Source organism: Capsicum annuum, chromosome 4 (assembly GCF_002878395.1).
Source record: "Capsicum annuum cultivar UCD-10X-F1 chromosome 4, UCD10Xv1.1, whole genome shotgun sequence".
Lineage (NCBI taxonomy): Eukaryota > Viridiplantae > Streptophyta > Magnoliopsida > Solanales > Solanaceae > Capsicum > Capsicum annuum.
The window spans coordinates 98,282,834-98,294,559 of NC_061114.1; the positions used below are offsets into that span (position 1 = coordinate 98,282,834).

The 11,726-nt window shown below is 33.2% G+C and overlaps 1 pseudogene; it reads left to right on the forward strand.

The window, feature by feature from the left end:
- Positions 1–6,983, forward strand: part of LOC124897965 — a 9,782-nt pseudogene extending 2,799 nt beyond the window's left edge.
- The last annotated feature ends 4,743 nt before the right edge of the window (positions 6,984–11,726 follow it).

Here is an 11,726-nt window from a genome sequence, read left to right on the forward strand (position 1 = left end):
CTCGTCTTCATAGGGCGCCATCCCCTAGTTGACATCTTATTTCGTCTTCATAGGGCGCCATCCCCTAGTTGACATCTTATATCGTCTTCATAGGGCGCCATCCCCTAGTTGACATCTTATCTCGTCTTCATAGGGCGCCATCCCCTAGTTGACATCTTATTTCGTCTTCATAGGGCGCCATCCCCTAGTTGACATCTTATATCGTCTTCATAGGGCGCCATCCCCTAGTTGACATCTTATTTCGTCTTCATACGACTCCGTCCCCTAGTTGACATTTTATTCGTCTTCATAGGGCGTCATCCCCTAGTTGACATCTTATTCGTCTTTATAGGGATCCATCCCCAACTTAACATCTTATTCGTCTTCATAGGGAGCCATTCCCTAGTGGACATCTTATTTCGTCTTCATAGGGCGCCATCCCCTAGTTGACATCTTATCTCATCTTCATAGGGCGCTAACCCCTAGTTGACATCTTATATGTCTTCATAGAGCGTCATCTCCTAGTTGACATCTTATCTCATCTTCATAGGGCGCCATCCCCTAGTTGACATCTTATTCGTCTTCATAAGGCGTCATCCCCTAGTTGAAATCTTATCCGTTTTCATAGGGCGCCATCCCCTAGTTGATATCTTTTTCGTCTTCATAGGGCGCCATCCCTTAGTTGACATGTTATCTCGTCTTCATAGGGCGTCATCCCCTAGTTGATATCTTTTTCGTCTTCATAGGGCACCATCCCTTAGTAGACATCTTATCTCGTCTTCATAGGGCGCCATCCCTTAGTTGACATCTTATTCACCTTCATAGGGCGCCATTTCCTAGTTGATATCTTATCTCGTCTTCATAGGGTGTCATTCCCTAGTTGACATCTTATTCGTCTTTATAGGGCTCCATCCCCTAGTTAACATCTTATTCGTCTTCATAGGGCATCATTCCCTAGTTGACATCTTATCTTATCTTCATAGGGCGTCATCCCCTAGTTGACATCTTATCTTGTCTTTATAGGGCGTCATCCCCTAGTTGACATTTTATTTCATCTTTATAGGGCGCTAAGTTGACATTTTAGGAAATAAACCTTCCTATTTTTCTTCTTTATGTCTTCATAGGGTATGACAATCCCTAGTCACATTTTTAGAAGCAAAAATCCTAATTCTTTTTCATGCATTCATTAGGCATAACTTCCTTTGGTTGCATTATTGAGAATTGGGTTCTTATTTTACTGCGTACCTAGCCTAGATTCCTATCATTTATTTATAATTTTTCTAATAAATCACAAAATTTTCCTAGTGCAAATTGGGGCAGAAATTTTGTTCATTCTATTTTGTTTTCTTTGATGGCTAGCAGGTTTTTCTGCAAAGCACAGGTTTGATGCCGAGAATGGAATTTCATCTTCGGTCAGAATATAGAAGAATTATCAGATTGAAGATAGTTAGGGTCAGCTCTGCATCTGTAGCGGCCCAACATCTCAAGAGACATCTTTTTAGCTTCTGATAAGGAGAACAAGCATCCAAAGTATTCTATGAACTGTTCTTTGGTAGAGTGTCAATGACTCAATCCAAGTTGCAAGTTCAAATCTCAAATCCTAACTTCAAGATCAAATCTTAAGATCAAGGTACCCACCAGAAGAAAGTGAGGCAATAACTAAAGATATAAGAGGAAGATCAGAAGAAAGAGGATCAAGACAGATATAATAGATAGGATCTTGTACATTTATTTCTAGTTTCATTTTTTGATGTAATAAAAAGAGCAACGAACCGAAAGCTCGATGGGACCTCAACTCTACTCTCCAACTCATCCATTCATTCCACTCTTACACCCACTTGAACTACACGTGACTTGATTCTCTTATAACCCGAAATATGTAGGATGCCCAAAGCCAGGGCTCGGTCACACCTCTTTCCTACTTATTTACGTATTACTTTTGAATAAATGATTGGGCCAAAAAATTAGTCATGTTCACTTCTTTGCTTGAAAATTCTCTATATTTCCAAGCAAAGAGGGGCATTCTGTAAACACCTAATTTTTTTACCAAACCTAATATTTTTATATCATTTTAGTACTCAATTTTTTTTATTATTTTTATTTTTGGTCTAAATTAGATATTTTAAGTTTATCTTATTTTTACTAAATATGTTTTAAAATTTTTGAAAAACTACAAAAAATAGAGTCACAATTTTTTTTAAATAAGTTCTTTTATTGTTTATTTATTTATTTTTAGGAAAAAGAAATTTGCTAAACTATATTTGTTTTATTCTTTTAACTTTAATTAAATAATCTAGTCATATTAATACTCCGTAATCATGTTTTAAGACTAATTATTTAACTTGTATTTTATTGGTTTAAGATAAATTTTTTTTTTCTTTTTTTTTTCTCTTTTTTATTTTTATTTAAAACATTAATTTTAAAATAATTTAAAAAAAAAAAGCAAAAAGAAACCCTAAACTACTCCCCCACATATCCACTCCCTCAAAACCACTCCCTAAACTCCCTCACACTAATTTTTCCTGCGTCCCACCTTTTTCTGGAACACACTCACACGACACAACTACATATATGCACTATTATATATTAACTCACAACACACTATAGAGGGGGGAGGGGGGGAAGATTACAGAGGAGAGAAAGAAGAACATAGGAAAAGAGAAGAAGAAAGAAAGGAAACACGGAGAGGAAAAAGGAAAGAGAATAGTGAGGAGTTGAGTTACGTTTTGGTTCCGTTTGAGTTTCCGGTTCGACGTAAAAGCTTCTCTTTTGATTTAGCCCGTCATACAGGTTTTTATTCAAATCTCGTACTATTATTTTTATAAGTTTCTATATGAATCGAAGCGTGCATGAAGTTATTTCAATGACTTTTATAATATTCACCGTGCCTAGTTTATTACTTTTATATATGTAGTTCATGTTTTACGTGTCATTTATAATTCGTTTATCGGTCTGAAATAAAGTCCATTAGATTAGTTTTGAATTTTCAATGAGATAATTGTTAAAGTGATTAGTGTTAAAAGATGTGACATTGCATTTAATTAACATGTGATTAGCGTGTAATTGTGTTATAAACCAAAGTTTACAACGCATGCATGCATACATGCTAAATAAAATAAAAATTTTAAAGAAAAGAAATGCATGACGCGCACATCTACAAAGTGGGGGAACAGAACAACATTGAAAAACAAGAAAACATTAGAAAGAAAGAAACAAGAAAAACAGTAAGGAAAACGTAGGAAAAGAAAAGAAAACTAAAAAAAGTAGAACAGAAGTAGAGTTGGGTTTTAGAAATTAATTTGGAGTTCCATTTGACGTTTCGGTGAAGGCTTCCTTGCTATATTACTTGGTTTAATTTGCTACACAAGTTCTTGTTTAACTCTTAATTTTTTTTTATAAATTTTTAGGAGAATCCAAGCATGAGCAATGTTCTATATGATTTCCATGTTTAGTTATTTATTCAAGTTAAGGATCATATATTTAGTCCTTTATAAGTTTCAAACTTCTTGATGTATATGGATAAATAATCTAATGATTTCAAATTAAAATGGTTCTTCTTAAATCATGGGTCAAAACTAAACATTGAGAGAAGCCTGAAAAATCAATAATTGGTAAGATAAACCGTTTCGATCCTTGTAGTTATGGTGTTATACATCAATGGATATAAGTCAATTTTTTATTTCTTTATTAATTTCTCAATATTGAAATTTGTTCGGATAGTTATTATCATATGGTGTGGTTGTTGTTGCAGTTTGCTCGAATGGTTGTTTGTGTGTTGTATTGTTTATTGTTACTTCCGTAGTTGTTAGGATGATTAGAATGGTATTATATTATTATATTATAAATGTGTGTTTTACTGTTGCAGTTTATTTGCATAGTTATTGTATTGTATTGTATTGTTATTTTAAAAATGTGAGTTTGATATGTAGAAAAGAATAGTCTTCTTGATTAGTTTCATTAGTGCTTGGACCAAAATATGTATATAAATATATATAAATAAATAAGAAGTATTTGCATGGGCATGATTTTTTCTAATTAAAGTAAAAGAATAAAAAGAAAGAAAATAACATTTGTCAGGTAGCGAACTTGTAAAACGATGAGTTAGGTTCTTAACCTCTAAATAATTATAATCTAATACAAGAGAAATCTAACGAGGAAGTTGGAAAGCCCTGCTACCGACCATTCATTATAATAAAATCTGACATACCATTTGAAGCCGATTGAATCGGGTTGGGTGGGTTCTAAACCTATTAGGTGCTTATTTAGATTTTGAAAATATGGGACGCTCCATAAAGGCCACAAAGGCGCGAAACTCGTAGTAAGGCCGAAAAGTACAACTATCAGTAAGCTACGCATCAATACAATTTTAAATAATTTAAAATAAATTGAAATTAGGATGCAAGTAACTTTTAGGCTAACAAATATTATGTATTCAAGAGATTAATTTAAGCCAGACGTAAGTCATTAAAGCGACCGTGCTAGAACCACGAGATTCGAGGGGTGCCTAACACCTTCCCCTCAGTCAACAGAATTTCTTATCCGGATTTCTAGTTCGCAGACCAAAAATAAAGAGTCATTTCCTTTTGAATAGGGATTCAATAAGGTGACTTGGAACACCCAAACTCAATTCCAAGTGGCGACTCTGTAAATAAAATAATCCCTATTCAAAAGGTCACTTTAATTGGAAAAACTCATTTTCTCTAAAACCAACTCCCTAGCGGGGTCGGGGGCGGTAAATATAAGGGTGTGACAGGAGTTGTTGTTGTTCTTTAAAAATTGTTGTTGTGTTCTTGTCGTTCTTCACCCATTTATCTTTTGTAACACAAGAAAAGTGAACTTTTAATCTACAAAAGGTGAAAGACATGTTGTAATAGTTTTTGGTGAAAGGACTAGTTCACATCACTCTTAGTCTTTACATCAACTTTTTTTTCAACCACTTTTCCTATTTCAAGGGCCTTATTTTGTGGGATTAGTACAAGTCAAGTCATATCTTTTTGAAGATTAAACCTCCAATCTTAATTTCATCCATTCCAAATTGTGGAGGACAAAAAAATATCAAAATAGATAATTAAATTTTGTTGAAACCTCGGCCAATTGAAGGGTGACACATCATCAAATCACTATTCACACGAAAAACTTTGGCTAAAATTTTGATCTCTTAGTTTCATTTTGTATCTTTAGTTACATTTGTTGATTCCAAATCTAACTTACAAGTTAGTACTAGATTGTAAGTTAGTTTTGAAATTGTTCTTTGCGTTTACGTTCCTTTGTGTGCTTTATTCTTTTGAGTCGTTGTAAATTCTTGGTTCATCTCTCCAGCACGGGATACAATCAAGCTTGCCATACTTGTGTGATTGAGTGAAGGAACCCGAGAGGCAAAGAACTAAAGAGAGAGTGCGAGGACCTTTCTTTTACAACTAACTCATTTATTGTTTTGTAGGTAACTTCCTAAGTCCAATGGAACCCGAGGCTTCAAATGCTCAAACAATGGACAATAATGCCATCAATCTCATTTTGGCTTGCCTTGAAACTATGTACCGAGATGTGGCTAGGTTGAATGTGTGTCTATAGAAATTAGATAAGGATGTGACATCAATGAGTGGGAGATTAGAACCTGTGGAAAGCCAAAGGAGTCGACCTTCCACCCCTCAAAACATTTCCCCAATCATTATGCCCGAGGCCTTGCACCAAATATTCTACCCACTGAGACAACCACCTAATGTCACAAACTAAACCCCATTTTACTCCCAAAATCGAAACCATAAAAGGCTAATCCACCAAGTCCAACATGACGGATTTAGAACCCAAAAGCCGCCAAACCCAAGCCCTCTACTAAACCAAAGGCCTCTCATTCTAATCCAAGCTCTATTATACCAAAGGCGTTACTTTCCACCCAATCCAAATCCACTTAACCAGAACCAACCAAACTATGTAGAGGGGTATAGTAGGGAAGAACAACATGGGGGTTATGGAGCTTATGGTGATGCTTACTTGAGGAAAGAAAGAGTGAGAGGTAGACATGGTGATCTAGGTCGAGAGGTGAGGGATGGCCACCAAAACCGAGACTTAGGCATAAACTCCATCAAAGTTAGCCTTCCAATCTTTAAGGGTGAGAGTGATCCCAAAGATTATCTTACTTGAAAGTCATCGTGTGACAAGATACTCCAATTTAATAATATCACCGAGGAAAAGAAGAGTTGCCCGAAGCTTATCTTGATTGGGAGTCATCGTGTGACAAGATATTCCAACTTAATGATCTCACCGAGGAAAAGAAGAGTTGCTATGCGATAGCTCACTTTGAAGGGTATGTTAATACGTAGTGAGAGTATGTTAAATGGTTTAGAAATGAGATAATCGGGGGACAACCTCCTCCTTGGTTTTGGTTAAAAAACCTTATGCGGCAAAGGTACTTGCTCGAAACTTATAGGCATGAGCTCCTTGCCAAATTGTACAATTTGAGGCAAGGGAGCAAGAGTGTCATGGATTACTATGATGCATTTCAACAATTGATATTGAAACTTGACCACCGAGGCGAGCAAGTAAGTCATGACATTGTGCACTTCAAGGTTAGGTTAAACAAGGACATCTCTACTCGCATGACGTTTCACAAATTCGACACCATAGATAGCATCTTCCATGCGACTTTAGAGGTTAAGAGGAAGCTCCAAGAGAACTCATTCATGGCTGTCTAATCTGAGGCCACCAAGGCTGTCCAAAAACATCCTCCAAGGTATGAAGGTAAATTGAATTCTACTTCTAACCCCAAGGGGTTTCAATGCTTCAAGTGTCAAGGGTGGGGGCACAAGACTAGTGAGTGCCCAAACCGGAGGAATATAATTCTAGGAGAGGGTAGATTGTACTATCTTGGAGAAGAGGTGGGAATTGAATCAGTTAAGAATGATGGCAAACCGCAAGCTGGAAAGCAAGAAGAAGCCGAAGTGCAAAATGAAGAGTATAGAGAAGATGTGTGGCCGCAAGAAGGAGATTGTGAAGTGCCTCTATAAAAGAGGTGAGCCCGTGAATTTGTGATCAAATTTCTCTCAAGATGGAGAGGATGATACAAGTATGATCATGACCATGGACACTTTTTGAGCATTTTGAAAATCACTTAAAGAGTGCACAAGCCTAAGTGAAGAGGAGGCCCAAACCCGCCCTTTTGATGCACTTAATGGGGCGACTTTGGAGCCCTTTAGTGAAAGGGCCCTTTTGTCATTTCTCTTTTATTTGTAATATTGTATATATAGAGAACATGGTAGGGTTTATTTTCATTAGTTTATGCTTGTTATTGAGAGAACACTTCTCTTAGAAAGGAGAGTCCTAATCCGAAACTAGGGATAGCACAAGGGTGGAATCACTTATGTGTTGCATTTTTCTTGATATGTTGGTGCTTGGGTGGTGGATGCCCCTCTTGTGTCATTTTAAGAGATAGGTGATTGTAGTGTGTGGTGTTAAGGGTCCAAGAGTGGAATGTATTCTTGGGTTCTTAAGATTACATCTCCATTTGTCTATCTTCCTATCTATACTTTTCGTTGTAACCGTTAGTTCTTATTCTAGTGTAATTCGTGTGGTTCTTGTCAACGTAATTCGTGTATTGTTGTTATTGTTATATTGTTCACTATATTGTGTTGATAACTTAGTTTGGTTTCTGGTTTGGTATCAATAACATCTTGATATTATCTCATTCTTGTTCAAGTAGTGAATTCGAGTGTGGTCATCAAAGGAGTCCTCGGGTTTCTTGACTTGTGGATTGTTTTTGGTGTATGTTTTTGTGTCTTCTTGGTCTCTCTTGTATCAAAATCTAACTATTACTCTTGAGAATAATATGAAAGATAAGTAATAAAACACTTTTGATATGCGAAAATAAACTACTACTTTAAAACAAATATATTTAAAAAGAAGGTTAAGTAAAATGAAACGAAGGGAGTAATAATATTATAAACTTTTGGTCCTTCTAAACATAGAAAAGTTTATTGAATTTTATGGTTTATCTTAAAAGGCATGTGACTAAGTTTTTAAGCCAATTTTTATTTATTTACGTGTTTGGTTAATATTTGACATATTTAGAAGTCAAAATCAATCTAAAAGTCAGAACTCTTAAAAGTCATTTTCCAAAAGTGAAACACTTAACAAATTGTTACGACTTGGCACATTTTTTAAACGTAAGAATTTCTTACATTTTATATATTTTCTTGATAAAATGTAAGAAATTATTACGTTTTACAAATAAATATGTAAAACGTAAGAAATTATTACGTTTTACAAATAAATATGTAAAACGTAATACAGAAGGTCAACTCAATTAGTTGACTGTTAGAAAAAAGTGAAAAACGTAATAAATTATTACATTTAACCTATTTTGGTAACTTTTTGAATAAATGATCTATTTTGATCACTTTTTTTAATTTCTTGTCTTATTTTGGTTCCGAGTTCTGCAATGAACTCCATCTGACAACTTTTTTCCATTATTATTCTGGAAAAAGAGGAAACTAAATAATCAATAGCAAATAAGTGTTTTACTAAAAAGAAAATAATAGAGTGATTATATATTACAAATAAATAGCAAATACTGCTCAAATTAACAATACCACATCGATCAATTATAAATCAATTGTTTGATATTTTAACTGAGGAGATGCACCATTAGTCACCACAATGTGGTATCACGAAAGAACATCCAACATGGGTGTGTTGGCCATTAATTTGGATATATGCACACCCACCATGGGTGCTTTAGCTTTCCAAAAAGTTGATTATCAAGAAATGAAGCAGTCATGGCGGCACATCCAAATTGTCCATCCACCATGGGTGGGCCTAATTTTTGTTTGGGAGCTCGGAAAATCTCTCCTTAAGATTGATTAATACAAGTTCGGCTAAATTTTTGCAAATGCTTGCATGTTATTTACACTTTCTGTTTTTCATCTGATATCTGATAATGTATTGAAGTTCAACAAAATTTGAGTGTCGAGTTTCTGCATTGGAGCTAGTACAGTCAAAATGGACTAGCCCAATCCAATCCATCCCAAGCCTCACGGGCCAAAGAATTTGATATGTTAGGATGGGTCGGCCTTTCACTTTAAAGGGCCTTAAAATGTATGGTCCAACCCTCCTAAAAGGGTTATGGGTTGGGGCAGGCTAGCTTTTCATTTAAACCCCCTTTTGATTAGATTTTCTTTTTTACTATGTATTTAAACTAATAGGTATGACAATCTATTCACACTTCTAACATATTATTATATAAAGTACATAATTCTATGATGACTTATAGTATCTTCAACACCAATACATCATCAAGCACATTTGAATTTGTCAATTAAATTATCTTAATTAACATCACCTTCATCTAAATTCATATGCAAATTAAATAAGTTAAACAATAACAGAAAGTTATATATCAAAAAATAATAATATTTAAAATTCACTTAAAATATTATCGCTTTGAATTTGGGTAATGTTGTGCAATCAAATTCGAGTAGTGCAACAAGTGTTAGAACATTTCATGATGGATGTAGTCTTTAAACTTATGGTTAGAAATTTTAGTATTAGCGATATAATGCTAAATGAATAAAATATTTTGTAAGGCACTAGCTAGAATTTATTGAGTAATTGTTATTTATATTTTAATTCATTTTGCTTAACTTCTTTTTAAGTTTAAGTTTAAATTGAATAACAATAATAAATGAAACATCTATACTTGGTAATTAAAATATAGCACTTAGTAAGTTAAATATTATGAAGGATATTAAACTTATTCAGTAACTACTATTCTTCATTATTATTTTTCCTTTCACAATATTTTTATATTTTAATTTAAATTTAAATAGTCTTTTGAACCATGGGCTGGCCCAACCTAGCCTCAAGGGCTAGTGGGCTGACTTGGGCTAGCGTATAAGGCCAGTATTGAATGGATTCAAAAATTGTAATCAAACCCTACCTTAATAGCGGGTTGGGTTGGATCAGCCTCAAGGGTCAAACCCATTTTAATGGATTCATACCAAGTAGATCTTCCCTTAGGATCGACTACAACAAGCCGATGATTCTATCGTTGGTTAGATTATGTACAGTAGCATATATTACCACTGGCATATCAAACTTCCCCTGTTATGGTAAAATCAAATGCCTTGAAACTAGATGAAGACAATGCATGAACTAAGGAGTTTTGTATGAAGTTGGTGTATTGAACGAGGAGACCATGTTGACTTGGTGGGGTGAATTTAAGATTACACAATTTAACAGGTAGCATTTAAGATATACTGCTTCCCTCCCTTTACTTTTACTTACCACTAGTTTTATGATTTGATTTCTATTTTTAGTTTTCACTTTTTACATATCAAAAAAAAATTAAAAAAATCTTTTCGTATTTTTTCCTTAGCATTCATTATTTATTCTTCAAATCATTCTCGAGATATATCAGCATCTATATCTACATCCACATCTACAATATATTAAAAAAGTGAAGATCTTTAAAAAAGTGATTCAAATTTTTTTCCTTCATTAAAAAACCCTCAAATAGACTAAGAGCCCATTTGGATATGATTAAATTGATTTAGGATTAAGAAAATAATTTTTTCTCTTAAGTGATTAAAAGCTTAAATTAAGTGCTTATAAATTAAGCAAATAAGAATTCCTTAGATTTTTCATCTAACTTTAAGTGGTAAAATCCTAATTTACAATCAAATTTACTAAAATAGTTATATCCTTGTATTTGTTTTATTTTTAATATCTTATTTGGTATTGGATAATTGTATGTCATAGTTTTTGCATTTAAATTTTTATAGTCAATCACCATTAAAGAATCAGAAATCAGTGAATTAGAAATAAATAAAATAGATGCAGAAGAAACAGATAATTATGATTCGGAAGGTAGTGAAACATATACAGAAATTCTAGAAAACATAGGAAAACTAAAAATTAATGAAAAACAAGAAGTAATTAATAAAGAAAACTTAGAAAATACAAACACAGAAATAGATACTCTTAATAAAGAAGACGATGAAAACATAATACCTAGTACATCAGAAATAAGAAAACCTACATATTATTATAAAGATAAGCTTAAAAAATATAACCTAAAAATGAATATAACAAATGGACACCAAAACAAATAATTAATAAATTATAACTTTTTAGATTTAGACTGTGTAATAGACACAAATAAAATAATACAATTATGGGCAGGATATTAGATAATAATATAGATACAACAAATACACCAGAATATATAGAAAGAACATTAATAGGAACAGTAAAATTATGATTTTTAAACCTAGCTGAAGCAAGTAAAAAAGTATTAAGATCTGATAATAAAACAGAAAGAACATCAACAACTACTAAAATATCAGCAACAGAAATATTGAAAAAATATGAAGTAGCTATAAGAGATGAATTTAGCAGCATAACAACAGAAGAAGAAGAACAAAATAAAGAAAAAGATACGAATAGTAATTTAACGTTAAAATTAGAAATATGTAATATGTGCTATATAGATGAATATATGTGCGCATTTAAAGAATACTACTATAAGGGAACATATAATATAGAAGAAATTAAAGAAATAAGAAGATTATATTTTAGTAAATTACCTGAACCATTTAGTTCAAAAATAATAAAGAGTAGGGATGAAACAAAAATAGTTGATACCCTAGGAGCAAGAATAAAATTTTTACAATAATGGTATAGAAATCTATGTGAAAAATATAGAGAAGAAATAAAAATGGAAAAAACACTAATAAGAAATTAAGCATGTTGCA